This window comes from Elaeis guineensis, chromosome 10, assembly GCF_000442705.2.
Source record: "Elaeis guineensis isolate ETL-2024a chromosome 10, EG11, whole genome shotgun sequence".
Classification (NCBI taxonomy): domain Eukaryota; kingdom Viridiplantae; phylum Streptophyta; class Magnoliopsida; order Arecales; family Arecaceae; genus Elaeis; species Elaeis guineensis.
The window spans coordinates 67,472,450-67,488,292 of NC_026002.2; positions in this window are offsets into that span (position 1 = coordinate 67,472,450).

The window sequence follows — 15,843 nt, forward strand, 5'->3', positions numbered from 1 at the left end:
CCGCACATGCGTCCGGCCTCTAGGAGTCGTCCACACGAGCCCACGAATCTCGATCAGAAGTCCTGCTTCAGGAAATCAGCACAGTATGCTAGTACTGCGCTGATCCTTCTTTGATGGTTGATCAGGTGCCTCCTTCTTCTTGATTTGGACTCTTCCAAAGATGGAAAGTAGAAGGAGGAGTTTCAGATCTGAGACGCTCTCAGGAAACTCAAGATGGAGGAGGAAAGATATGAAAATAAAAACCCTAGAAGAAGACCCTCTTCTTCTTCACGTTTTCTCTCTAGACACCCAACTTGCATCTTTTATATCTCCACGACCCCAAAGGTATTTTCTCTGATTTTTGGATGGAAGAAGGCCTCTCAAAAATTTATCTCCTCTTAAATTTCACAAAGAAACTCATCTTATTATAGAGAGATATATAGAGTCCTTGTCTAGGTCAACACCTAGTCAAGGCTTATCCAAACATGGCAAGTAAAGGGACGCCCCAACTCTTGAGCACCTCCTTCATATTTTCGTGGATGGATCAAAAAAAAGGGTGCACAATGTAAACCCTAAAAGCCACGAAAATTCAAAATAAATTTGGATAAATCGGTGCAAAATTGAAAGAGTTTTGGATTTCTAAAACTCTATCTCATAGAATTCAAAATCCAAACTTATTCCTTTTAGATTTGATCCAAACCACCTTCCATGTAAGAAAGAAAAGAAGAGACCTTTGAGAATGTGGGAGAGATCTGGGAGAGGGCTTTTGTCACACAAAATAAGTGGAGATTGGCGTTGAATAAGAGAGAGGGCATGGAGAAGGTTTATGTGGCGCAAGGTGGAATCCTAGTCTTATTAGGATTCTATCTTATGACTTGTTTTAATTTGGTTTCCCAAACCAAATCAAATCAAAATTAGATCAACCCAATTAAAATAGGTCTTAACCCAATTAAGAACCTAATTTAATCAGATTAAATTATATTTAAATCTGATTTAATTTTCTAATCAAATTAAAAATTAGATTGACCCAAGTCCTAGTTGAACTAGGACTAGTTTTTCCTTGCACTTGGGCTTATCCAATAAACCAATTGGACTTGATCCAATCAAGCCCAAACTAAATCTAATTAAAATCATATTTAATTAGACTTAATCTTATCCCATTGGCTTAATCAAATTAAGCCAATTAGCAATCGAATTGCTATCGATCCTCCTGCAACACTTGCACTGGGTTAAATGTCAATCGTATTGATCATTTAACCCTAGAACGATTCTTAATCGTTGATCAACCATCTGATCGGATCATGAACTCTAATGTGTGTGTCCTCATAGGTCTGAACCTAAGCTGGTAGCATAAGAATAAATTCCTATACCAATCGAAGTGACCATCTAGCAATGGTACCCGACGACCGGATAGGTCGAATGTGTAGAACAACATCCTTAGAACCCATGCGGATATAGTTTTCATATAATTCATCCCCTTGACCAAAATGATCATAGGACACCCCAGAGCTCAACTGTCAACTCTGATCAGGTTGTCCACATTGTATTTCAAAATATCAAATCCATCTGATGGATTACCCTGGCCAAGGTTTTGCTAAATTGAAATACAGCAACTCATTCTTCTCCAACTCTTGGAGTGGTCAATCCCATCTCGATCATACTCTGACTTCGCAAGTACTTGACTGTGCCCAGAAGCCTTCCATCCCTGAATTAGAAATTCAGTTAGTCCAGTACCAAAGCACAGTGAGTTGCTTGCAAGTCACTGAGGTGATCTCAAGTCTAAGGGACACTTATACCTATATCCCATCAGAAATATTCTCGACAGTAGAATACTCTGGAGTTGGTCACGTTCAATGATGATGTACCCTTACATCTCACCTGTATGCCATACCAGTGTCTCCACACTCTTTGGTTAAGAGGACAACCAACCCATATGGCCTACAGCGACCTATGCTCGATAGAAGCTGTCGTCCTTATTAACAGCCTATCATTTGGTCGTGAACAGTTTTAAGGACTAATCGATAAATCCTCTCTTTATCGAATCTAAATAGTCCTAAGGACTTCATCATAACAACGGAGTTCATTAGAAGATGAAAGCTTATGATGAAAATACCAAATATATTTTATTTATTAACAAATCAATTACAATACTTGGTTGCTCAACCATCAACAGCTTGACGATTGGCTTTTTAGGACACATTTCCCAACAACTCCCACTTGTCCTAAAGCCACTCGGCACAGTATCTAATACCCATCTTCGACTTGTGGTTGTCGAACTCCTTTATTGCCAGGGCTTTAGTGAAGGGGTCGGCTAGGTTCTCCTTTCCATCGATCTTCTGAAGATCGACATCACCTCGATCCACGATCTCTCAGACCAGGTGGAAGCGGCGCAAGATGTGCTTCATCCGCTGATGTGCTTTGGATTCTTTCACCTAAGCTATGGTACCAATGCTGTCACAGTAGAGCAGGACTGGACCATCGAGGGAGGATGCTACTCCGAGCTCATTGATGAATTTTCTCAGCCACACAGCTTCCTTCGCGGCATCCGATGCTGCGATGTACTCCGCTTCACAAACAGAGTCCGCCACAGTATGTTGCTTGGAACTCTTCCAGCAGATGGCTCCACCATTCAGAGTAAAGATATAACCCGACACACTCCTGCTGTCATCATGGTCAGATTGAAAGCTGGAGTCTGTGAACCCCACAAGTTTCAGATCTGACTCGCCATAAACCAACCATTGGTCCTTAGTATTTCTCAAATACTTAAGGATGGCTTTAACCACTTTCCAATGGTTTTCTCCAGGATCAGATTGGTATCTACTCACTACTCCTAGTGAGTATGCCACATCTGGTTTTGTACATGTCATGGCGTACATGATAGATCCCACGGCTGAAGCATATGGGACTCTACTCATACGCTCTCTCTCTTCAGGAGTTGTCGGACAATCCTTCTTAGAGAGAGAAATTTCTTGGCCTATCGGTAGATAGCCCTTCTTGAAATTCTCCATGCTGAACCTCTTCAGCACAGTATCTATGTACATGGACTGGGATAACCCAAGCATCCTTTTAGATCTATCCCTATAGATCTTCATCCCTAGGATGTAGGATGCTTCACCCAAGTCCTTCATGGAGAACTGTGATGACAACCAAACTTTTATTCCCTGTAGTGCGGGGATGTCATTCCCGATTAAGAGAATGTCATCCACGTACAAGACAAGGAATACCACAACTGGACCATTTGCCCATTTATAGATGCAGGGCTCTTCTCCATTCTTAATGAAGCCATGCGTTTTGATCACCTTATCAAAACGCATGTTCCAACTCCGAGAAGCTTTCTTCAATCCATAAATGGATCTCTGAAGCTTGCACACCTTGGACTCATCTGTGGATGTAAACCCCTCAGGTTGTATCATATACACCTCTTCGGTCAGCTCTCCATTCAGAAAAGCTGTCTTTACATCCATCTGCCAGATCTAATAATCCAGATGGGCAGCTATTGCAAGCATTATCCGAATGGATTTGAGCATTGCCACAGGAGAAAACATCTCGTCATAGTCAATACCTTAACGTTGACGGTACCCCTTGGCAACCAGACAGGCTTTATAGGTCTCCACCTTTCCGTCTGCACTCCTTTTCCTTTGAAGATCCATTTACACCCAATGGGTTTAACCCCTTCAGGTGGGTCAACCAATATCCATACATCGTTGACCTTCATGGACTCCATTTCGGATTTCATGGCTTCAAGCCATTTCTCGAAATCAGGTCTCTGCATTGCATCCATATAGGTGATCGGATCCTCATTATTCTCATCAAGTTCGATGGGATCACCGTCCCGGATCAAGAAATCGTAGTATCTGTCCGGCTGACGCAGTACTCTATCGGATCGCCTTAATGGTGCAGGTACATTGAGCTCCGAATATGATCTAATCATATCAGACTCAGGTTCAGCTATTGGTGTCGGTCCTTCTACCTGTTGAACTTCATCAAGTTCAATCTTAGAGGCAACGGTTCCTTCACCAAGGAACTCCTTTTCTAAAAAGATTACCTTAAGGCTGACGAACACCTTTTGTTCATCAGCATGGTAGAAAAAATATCCTTTTGTCTCTTTGGGGTACCCTATGAATGAGCATTTGTCAGACCTAGGTCCAAGTTTGTCTGTGACTAATCGTTTGACATAGGCCGGGCACCCCCAGACCCTAAGGTGTGAAAGTGCTGGCTTATGTCCCGTCCATATCTCATATGGAGTCTTAATTACAGACTTACTTGGAATCCTATTTAACAGATAATAGGCTGATTCGAGTGCATATCCCCAGAAGGATATCGATAAGCTAGCAAAACCCATCATGGATCGGACCATGTCTAACAGAGTCCGATTCCTCCTTTCAAACACACTATTATGCTGTGGTGTTCCTGGAGGAGTCCATTGGGAGAGAATCCCATTCTCTCTTAGATATGTGAGAAACTCACTAGAAAGGTATTCTCCTCCTCGATCAGATCGAAGAGTTTTAATACTCTTCCCAGTTTGTTTTTCTACTTCACTTCGGAATCGTTTGAACATTTTAAATGAATCTGACTTATGTTTCATCAGATAGACATATCCATATTGGGATAGGTCATCCGTGAAAGCTATGAAGTAGAAATATCCACCTCTAGCACTGGTGCTCATGGGCCCGCATACATCAGTATGTACTAGGCCCAAGAGCTCAGTAGCTCTCTCACCTTTTTCAGTAAAAGGTGACTTGGTCATTTTACCAAGAAGACAGAACTCACAGGTTGGAAGTGATTCACAATCACTGACTTTGAGGATTCCCTCTTGAGTCAACCTGTTTATTCTGTTCTTATTTATATGACCTAGCCTCCAATGCCATAAGTAGATATTTGACACACTATCTAATCTAGGGTGCTTGCCAGTAGAATAGACTCTTATCAGGCTTGATCTTTTTGGTCTGGCTCTGCACAGATGTCCCAGCCTGAACTTGCACCTTCTTGACTTTCTTCTTTCCTTTCTCAAAGGGTCGAGAACCAGAAGATGAACCTCCCACTGAGTTCACTGAGTTCACCGACTCCTTGAGGAGTTGGTGATCCTTCTCAAAGTTCTGAAGCAACCCCATTAACCCATGGTAGTTAACTTCAGGCTTTGTCATTCTATAATGAGTGAGGAATGGGAGACAAGACTTGGGCAGCGAGTTCAGTATTGCATTTTCCCAAGCTGCTCATGCAAGAGAAAGTCGAGCTTGCTCAATCGTTCCATCAGCTCGATCATGTACAATACATGATCAGTGACAGAGACTCCATCCCGTATTTTGGCGTTGAAGATGGCACAACTAGTCTTGTGCCTCTCTACATCATCGGGTGTGCCAAAGGTATCCTCCAACATTTGAAGCATGTCCTTTGGCTGAGTCGTCTCGAATCTGCAACTGAACTCGTCGCTCATGATAGCAGCCAGCATGATACAGCGCACCGTGGTCCGGTCACTGAGCCACTTCTGGTAAGTATCTCTGACTGTTCCACGTGCATTGACAGCTGGCTCCTCAGGTGCAGGATCCATTATCACATATAGGATCCGTTCATGCTCCAGGACTATCTTCAACTTTCGGTACCAGCTACCGAAGTTGGGTCTCACCAACTTATCATTGTCCAACAATGATCAGAGCGATAGGGAAGTGGCCATATTTGCACAAAGGAGAACCATAACCTAATTAGTAATTGATTCATTAAACCTAAATATTTGGACTTTAATCAAAAGGTTTCTCTCACTATTTTATTCGAATTGGTAGCCTCTACCTCCAATTCGAGGAATTATCCTAATTCCTTAGCGGGTACTAGAATCCACTTAGACTGCACACAAGCCCAACTTTGGTTGGCCAACCCATGTACATCTAAGGGTAGGTTCATAACCAATTGTTTCTCTAAATAATTTTTAGTAATTTTAATTTTGCCCCAGAAACCTAATCAGTAGGCTTTGGCCTCCACTGTAAGGATCCGGTTAGGTCCAACCATTAACATGATCATACTTGGTGTATCTAACCAACGAATGATTAAGCCCAACTTTGGTTGGCCCACCTAACCACCATTAGAGAGATACTTCCAAGTCATCATATGATGAGTGATAATTCCATTAGTCAACAAGCACCAGGCCTTTGGGTCTGTAATGATTATTGAGTTCATGGACTCATTATCAAACACCTTAATGGGAGGCTATGACTCAGTTATCTCCATAACTTTATCATTTTAAGGACCTAATAATTTTAGAGGATTAAATAATATAGAGGATGAGGTCAGATGAACCAGCTTATCATGATCCTCCCACTGACTTCACCAAGTCAGCTTAAGGGAGACCATTAAAAGGGCTGGTCTAGGAGCACCTAAATCAGTCACACTGATTTACCTAACTGACATGGGTCAGCCCGAATAGTCAAGTGATCCGATTAAAACATAATTTCACCAAGAGGCCAGGTAAGTTCGATCAGTGGGAGGGTCTGCCAAAGCTTGCCTTAGACACCATCATGAATGGCCAGGTAAGCGGGCTCCCAATTAAAAACCACCGGTCTAGTTTACCTTAGACACCAACTGGTTTAATTAGTTTTGATTAGATCAACCTAACAGTTCGTGCTAGACCGCTTAGCCAAGAATCAAGTCCATTTGGTTCTCGTTAAAGACATGGACTTGACCAACTACAACTATTGTAATTGATCTAGAGAATCCTTGACCTAATCTAAGACAACAATTGATTAGATTTAGTCAATTCTCTAATTAAGTCCATCTTTAATCTAACCATAGGTCTAACCCAATTAATGGACCTAGTTCCCACTAACCCATTAACCCAATGTGTTACGATTTGTGTCTTAGGTTCTTCAATTCACAATCCTAGAACCTAATCAAACAACTTCTTAATTCTTAATTAAGTTTTGGGCTGAGGGTTGGGTTTGGCTTTTCAAAAAATAATTTTCATATTTGTAAAATAATTTTATAATATGATTCTACCAATCATATTGCATGTTTGATTCATAATCAAGATGCAAGTGAAATAAACATGAAACTACTTTAGATCTAATCTAAACAGGTTCATGTAATTGAAACAATTTCAACTTTAAATAATTATTTTGCATAAAAATTATTAACAAAGAGATTTTATTTCAGATTTAAACATCTTTTAAATCTAATAAATCATAAATTTAATCTAGATCATATCTAACAAATTTATGATTAAAGATAGATCTACACAAACTAGGATAACCTTTGCACTGTAAGGGGTAAACCTTACAGCAGGACAACCTTGCAGTTTGTGATTGATCTAAAATTTTAATTTCAGATTTAATAATCAGATTATAAATTAGATCTAATCTAAAAAATAATCTAAGCATGTATAAATAATCATGTAATAAAGAACCTAGGCTCTGATACCAATTGAAGGAACCAGATCTAGGGTTTCAGGGTTAGATCTTGAAACTTTTTCAAGATCATACAGTGGAAGACTAAAATAAATCAAAATTTATTTTTTAAGATCAGAAAATCCCTAGATCTAAGATCCTATTACATGATTATTACATAGCATTAAATCAAAAATTAAAATATATATAAATATAGTATGAACTACATGTTGATCATATCAACATGTTTCTATACTAGCTACATCTAATGTATGTATTAAATAATAGATCAGATCTATTACCTTGCAAGTTAGATGCTCTAACCTCGTTGATCCGGGCTTAAGGATGATGTTGCAAGCCGCACATGCATCCGGCCTCTAGGAGTCGTCCACACGAGCCCACGAATCTCGATCGGAAGTCCTGCTTCAGGAAATCAGCACAGTATGCTAGTACTGCGCTGATCCTTCTTTGATGGTTGATCAGGTGCCTCCTTCTTCTTGATTTGGACTCTTCCAAAGATGGAAAGTAGAAGGAGGAGTTTCAGATCTGAGACGCTCTTAGGAAACTCAAGATGGAAGGAGGAAAGATATGAAAATAAAAACCCTAGAAGAAGACCCTCTTCTTCTTCACATTTTTCTCTCTAGACATCCAAACTTGCATCTTTTATATCTCCATGACCCAAAGGTATTTCTCTCTGATTTTTGGACATCAGAAAGGGCTCTCAAAAAACTATCTCCCTTTAAAATTTCATGAAGAAACTCATCTTATATAGAGAGATATGATAGAGTCCTTGTCTAGGTCAAACACCTAGTCAAGGCTTATCCAAACATGGCAAGTAAAGGGACGCCCAACTCTTGAGCACCTCCTTCATATTTTCGTGGATGGATCAATAGAAAAGGGTGCACAATGTAAACCATAAAAGCCATGAAAATTCCAAAACAAATTTGGATAAATTCGATGCAAAATTGAAAGAGTTTTGGATTTCTAAAACTCTATCTCATAGAATTCAAAATCCAAACTTATTCCTTTTAGATTTGATCCAAACCACCTTCCATGTAAGAAAGAAGAGAAGAGACCTTTTGTGAACGTGGGAGAGATCTGGGAGAGGGCTTTTGTCACACAAAATTAGTGGAGATTGGCGTTGAATAAGAGAGAGGGCGTGGAGAAGGTTTATGTGGCGCAAGGTGGAATCCTAGTCTTACTAGGATTCTGTCTTATGACTTGTTTTAATTTGGTTTCCCAAACCAAATCAAATCAAAATTAGATCAACCCAATTAAAATAGGTCTTAACCCAATTAAGAACCTAATTTAATCAGATTAAATTATATTTAAATCTGATTTAATTTTTTAATCAAATTAGAAATTAGATTGACCCAAGTCCTAGTTGAACTAGGACTAGTTTTTCCTTGCACTTGGCTTATCCAATAAACCAATTGGACTTGATCCAATCAAGCCCAAACCAAATCTAATTAAATCATATTTAATTAGACTTAATCTCATCCCATTGGCTTAATCAAATTAAGCCAATTAGCAATCGAATTGCTAATCGATCCTCCTGCAACACTTGCACTGGGTTAAATGTCAATCGTATTGATCATTTAACCCTAGAACGATTCTTAATCGTTGATCAACCATCTGATCGGATTATGAACTCTAATGTGTGTGACCTCATAGGTCCGAACCTAAGCTGGTAGCATAGGAATAAATTCCTATACCAATCGAAGTGACCATCTAACAATGGTACCCGACGATCGGATAGGTCGAATGTGTAGAACAACATCCTTAGAACCCATACGGATATAGTTTTCATATAATTCATCCCCTTGACCAAAATGATCATAGGACACCCCAGAGCTCAACTGTCAACTCTGATCAGGTTGTCCACATTGTATTTCAAAATATCAAATCCATCTGATGGATTACCCTGGCCAAGGTTTTGCTAAATTGAAATACAGCGACTCATTCTTCTCCAACTCTTGGAGTGGTCAATCCCATCTCGATCACACTCTGACTTCGCAAGTACTTGACTGTGCCCAGAAGCCTTCTGTCCCTGAATTAGAAATTCAGTTAGTCCAGTACCAAAGCACAGTGAGTTGCTTGCAAGTCACTGAGGTGATCTCAAGTCTAAGGGACACTTATACCTATATCCCATCAGAGATATTCTCGACAGTAGAATACTCTGGAGTTGGTCACGTTCAATGACGATGTACCCTTACATCTCACCTGTATGCCATACCAGTGTCTCCACACTCTTTGGTTAAGAGGACAACCAACCCATATGGCCTACAGCGACCTATGCTCGATAGAAGCTGTCGTCCTTATTAACAGCCTATCATTTGGTCGTGAACAGTTTTAAGGACTAATCGATAAATCCTCTCTTTATCGAATCTAAATAGTCCTAAGGACTTCATCATAACAACGGAGTTCATTAGAAGATGAAAGCTTATGATGAAAATGCCAAATATATTTTATTTATTAACAAATCAATTACAATACTTGGTTGCTCAACCGTCAACAGCTTGACGATTGGCTTTTTAGGACACATTTCCTAACGGGCATTGGTGGTTGCTAAAAATGGTCTACTTAAGATGACTGGGATGTGACCTTTTGGGCTTGACACTGGTTCAGTTTCTAGGATCACAAAATCTATAGGGTAAATAAAATTATTGACCTTGATTAGCACATCCTCCATAACTCCCTTGGAGATTCTCACTGATCGGTCTGCCAATTGTAATGTAATTTCTATAGGTTTTAATTCTCTTATTCCCAATTTCTTATAGACTGAATAAGGTAAGATATTCACACTAGCTCCTAGGTCTAACAAAGCCCTATCAATGATGGTTTCTCCAATGACACAAGAGATTGTAGGAGACTCTGGATCTTTGTACTTGATTGGCATGTGGCTTGAAAGATATGAGCTCACACTAGCTATCAAGAAGGCTTTTTTAGGAACATTAGTGGTCTTCTTCTTTGTGCATAGGTCATTGAGGAACTTAGCGTAAGTAAAAACTTATTGGATCATATCTAGCAGAGGAATATTTATTTTTACTTGTTTGAATATCTCTAAGATTTGATTCATGTGGGCTAAGTGTCTGTTGGACCTAAGTCTATTTGGAAAAAGAGCTATAGAATTGGTGGTTGATGTCTCAACTTGCTTGAACCTAGTGATGGGTTCTTTAATTGGTTTGGACAGCTCATCAACTTCTATTGATTCAGGCTCATCATACTTGGTCAGATCAGTCTGTGGTTCAGTCGGTTGGTCTTCTTGATTCTCAGTTATACCTACTTGATTGTCTACTTGACTTCCAAACCTTAAGGTGTGAATTGCATTTACATGGTTGAATCGACCTCCAGATTGAGATTGTTGACCAATTTGGGCTCTTGGGTTAGGTTCAGGTTGGCTTGGCCATTTTCTTTTTTCTCTTTCACTGATGGTAGTAGCCAACTGACTTGATTGCATTTCTAGGCAGGCAATGGCTTGGGTGTTTGAATTTACAAGTTGGCCCGTGGTTTGCATGAAATTGTTTGTATTTTTTGTGAAGGCTTCAAGGCTTTTCTCTAGTAAATTATGCTTTTGGTCATTAAATTGTATACTATCAGAAGTGATTTTTATTAAAATCTCTAATCTTTTTTCTAGTGTATTAAGCCTTTGATCATTGTTGAAGCCTTGTGAATAATTTGATGGTTGAGTGGGCCTTTGATTGGATTGATTAAGGATAGGTCTACTGGGATTTGACCCTTGTGAGAAAAGTTAGGATGATTCCTCCATCCTGGGTTATACGTTGGTGCATAAGGGTCATTTGTAGATTTGTGGTAGGCAGCATTAACCTGTGCTACTTCATTCCCAATTGGGTTCATCAAAAAGGGACATTCTTCTATGATGTGGTTTGTGGCATTACATTTATTAAAAGTAAATGTTGAAACTTGGTTCAATTGGGTGTGTCCCTTGAGTTCTAAGGCTTCTAACCTATATAGTATAGTATCTATTTTGGCCTCTGTAGCTAGGAATGTGGATACTTAGTGCATAGCACTTCTTGTAGGTTTCCTAGTTGCTTCCCACTGTAGGCTTTTTTCTGCTAGGTCCTTTAAGAATTGTCAGACTTGATTGGCTTCCTTATGCATAAACTGACCCTGACACATTGACTCTAGCATGGTTCTAGAGTTTGGATTTAGTTCCTCATAAAAGATTTGGCATAGTCTCCAAGTCTCAATTTCATGGTGTGGACATTGGGTTAAAAGGTTCTTGAAATGATCAAAACACTTTCAGAAAGACTCACCCCCAAATTCATAAAATTGGTTAATTTCATTTCTTAACTTAGCTATTTTTTGATGTGAAAAAATTTTTCTCAAGAAAGTTTTTACAAATCCATCCCAAGTTGTGATCGAGTGGTTGGGCAGACTATATAACCATTTCTTAGCACTGTCCTTGAGAGCAAAATTAATCAACCTAAGTTTAATAGCATCATCTGGCAATTGGTGTATTATCATTGTGTCACATACTTCTTTAAATTCTCTAATAAAAATATATGCATCTTCATTACCAGTGAATTTAGGAAGCATGTTAATGATTTGAGGTTTAATTTCAAAAGTTATTACATTGATTTGGGGAAGTCTGATATAAGATGGTTGGGCTAACCCAATAGGATAGCAAAGATCTTTTAAGACCTGAGGTTGATTGACTTCACTCATTATGGACTCAGAATTTTTTTGGATTAGGGTAGGATTTGAATCAATTCTCACTAATCGATCAGATATCTTTGTCCAAAAAAAATTTAAAAATTTTTAGTTATTTTTACAAATTTTTTTATTTTTTTATTTTTAAAGAGAAGAGGAAAGAGAGATAGATGAGAAGAAAATTCTAAAGATGAGAGCTTAAGGAGTCCTAATTCGAGAGACGATAGAGAAGAGTATTTTAATTAGGGTTAATGGTTGTAGGTTAGTAATCAAGTTATGCAGACAATCCTAGCTAAGGGTAATCCTAGATCTAGACAGCTCCTAACTGACAAGGTTGCCTTTGAGCACTCCAGATAAAAGACTAGTCACTCAACTAGCCAGATAAGTATAAGATTGATGGAGATCTCTCCATTGCTTTCCTTAGACACCAACTGAGTTGGCCAGGTAAGCGAACGAAACCAATTAAATAACCACCTTCCTTCAAGACGTAGTCTCTGAACCACTTTTCTAGACACCAAACAAATTGACTAACCCTAACCTGATCCAACTCTTTGGATCCCTTATCCTATTGAGCTCGAGAGTCCTTAGGGGTCAATGTTTAATTGATTTTAAGTTAAGGTTTAGGTCAATACAATATGCAGGATGGTGGTTTGTGGGCCAAGGAAGGGTAATAAAATCTCCACCTTATCTTGTTTAGGATTTATGCCCTTAAGATGTTCTATGGACTTATGTAATGCAAGAAGAAAAGATGGCCAGATTTGATAGTTAGTCAAGAGTAAATTGATTTATTTCACTTTTTAAGTTTTGTGATTAAGTATCTAATTTTTTAAATAGATTATGAGGTGTCAATGTAGAGATTTTTTTTTTTGAAAGAAAATAAGTTTGACTAAGGAACTAAGCAAATTAAAAAGCAAATAAAAAGAAACTAAGAATAAGACTAAAAATAATTTTTTAAAAAAATAATCGTACCAAGATCTCCAGCAATGATGCCAAAATTTGATTACTATTGTAGGCAGTCAAGAATAAAAATCAACTTAAACTATATAGATAGGGTGAGTAGGGATCATTTTTATGGGGATTTAGGTCGATTATCTCTTTTTTTCAAGAAAAAATAAAAGAGAATTGATTGTAGAAGGATTAAAAAGAAATAGAATAACAAGAATTAAATTAAAAGTATAAATTAATTTGTGAAAGAAAATAATTCAGAGAAATAACTCAAAAATTTTGAATCCACTATGCAAATTAGATTTATTTTTTTTTTTTATATTACAATATTAATTCTTGTGATTAAGATATTAGTATAGCTTATCTCTAAGGGATACGGACTATATCAGTAGATTACAGCTCGTTCTGTTAGAGTATAAACTATCCAAATTCAATTACAAGATTAAAAATTTAATTTAACATACCATGATCTATCTCTCCAAAGCACGTACCGTATCCAGGGATCACGACACATCAATAGAGGGTATAGGTCATGTAGGCTGGATCAATACCTAAAAAAAATAAAAAAATATGAAATAAAAGTATAATTTTATTGCATAAAAATTAAATATAAAAAAAAATAAAAATCTATTTACAGGCTTCATCGTATTTCTGAATTGAAAGAATTTAGCCACACATCAAGATCTCTAGCTCCATAATCTCCCAATATTTGATCCCTAAAGCTCCTTGATTTTTTTTTATTTTTTTTTGCTTTTTTTTATTTTTTCTCCTCCTTACACTTATTCTCGGGTCTCCTATTTATAGATAAATTTTTTATATTTTTTTGGTAGGAAAAGGAGTCCTAAAACCTTTAGAATTCGTATAATATCCTTTACATTAATTTCTGACTGTCGAATCGCCTTTGAACCGTTCAGATCTGATCAAAAATCACTATTTTAATCCTCATCAAAGTCAGATTCAACCACAGCCATCCGATCATGCCTCTAATTGATTTCTAGCCATTGGATCATGCAAATCTCTTATTAACAAAGTCGGCAACCACCACAGCTGTTGGATGGAGTTTCAAATTTGATCTGGACCATCGATCAGTGCAAAAAGCCTTTCTTCTACTGCGGACCACGCCTGTGGACTGTGAACTATTTTTGTGGACCGCATCCTTGATTCTATGGACTGAGCAATCGGTCCACCATGCATTGAAGGTAATTTTTAATATTTTTTAGGATATTTTAGCTTAATTTTTGCTCTAATTTTTATCTAAAAAATAAGAAAAAAATATGCATTAAATTTTTCAAAATTTTTTTATTATTTTGGTGCTTAAATTATTTAATTAAATCAATATCTATTTTTTATAAATATATTTTAATTTTCTATTTTTTTAAATTATTTATTTTTACAAAAAAAATTAATTTATTCATGAAATTAGGTTTTTAAGACGATGTTAGTACTATAAATTATCAGAAATACTTACAATAAATATAAAAATATGTCACTTATCAGATATTAGTATAGCTTATCTCTAAGGAATACGGACTGTATCAGTAGATCATGATTCATTCTATTAGAGTATAAACTATCTAAATTTAATTATAAAATATAAGGTTTAATCTAACATACTACGATCTATCTCTCCTAGGCATGTACCATATCCAGATATCACAGTACGTCAATGGATGGTTTAGGTCGTGTAGGCTAGATCGATACCTCAGAATAATAAGATATAAAATAAAAATATAATTTTATTATATAAAAATTAAATACAAAAAAAAAATCATTTACAAGCTTCATCGTACTCCCGGGTTGAAGGGATTTAGCCACGCATCAAGATCTCTAGCTCCATATTCTCTCCTTTTGGATCCCTAAAGCTCTCTAATTTTTTTCTCTAATTTTTTTTTCTTTTTCTCTAATTTTTTCTATCCCACACACTTATTTCCGAATCTCCTATTTATAGGTGAATTTTTTATCTTTTTCTGATCACAAAAGGAGTCCTAAAATCTTTAGAATTCGTATAATACCTGTATGATTAATTTCTGACTGTTAGATTGCATTTAGACCACCCAGATCAATCCAAAAATTATTAATCAAATCCTTATCAGGGTTGGGAACCACTATAGCCATCCGATCATGCATCTGATGAATTTTCGATCATTGATCAGTGCCTATTCTCTCCTATCCACCGTCGAAACGAATAGCAATCGTCGGATCAAACTCCAGTTTGAATTTCAATCATTGGATTGAGCATTGAGTTTCCTATTCTCAATGGGGAGTGATAACAACTGTCCGATCTCAGTCTAGATTGATTTTCAGCCATCGGATGATGCAAAATCTCTCCTTTTTAACTGATAATGAACAGCAGTCGTCGGATCAAGTTTGGGATCGATTTGGGCCATCAGATTATGCAAAAAAGCTTCCACCCATCGTAGACCATGCCATACACTATGAGACTGTTCTAGTGGACTGTACCTTTAAATTTGTTGACCGAGCGATCGGTCCACCATGCATTGAAGGTAATAAAATTTATTTTTTAGGGTATTTTAGCTTGATTTTTACTTTGATTTTTGCCTGAAAAATTAGAAAAAATATGCATTAAATTTTTTATTAATTTTTTATCATTTTGGTACTCAAAATTGCTTAATTAACTTGACATCTTTTTTTCCATAAATATGCTCTAATTTTATTTTTTTTTTTAATTATTTATTTTTATAAAAAAATCTAATTTATTCATGAAATTAGGTTTTTAAGAAGATGTTAGCACCATAAATTATCAAAAATATTTAAAATAAATATAAAAATATACTACTTATCATACTCTCTAACTTGAACTTTGTTCATCCTTGAGTAAAGAAAAAATTTAGAATTAAGTACCGTTTAACTTAAA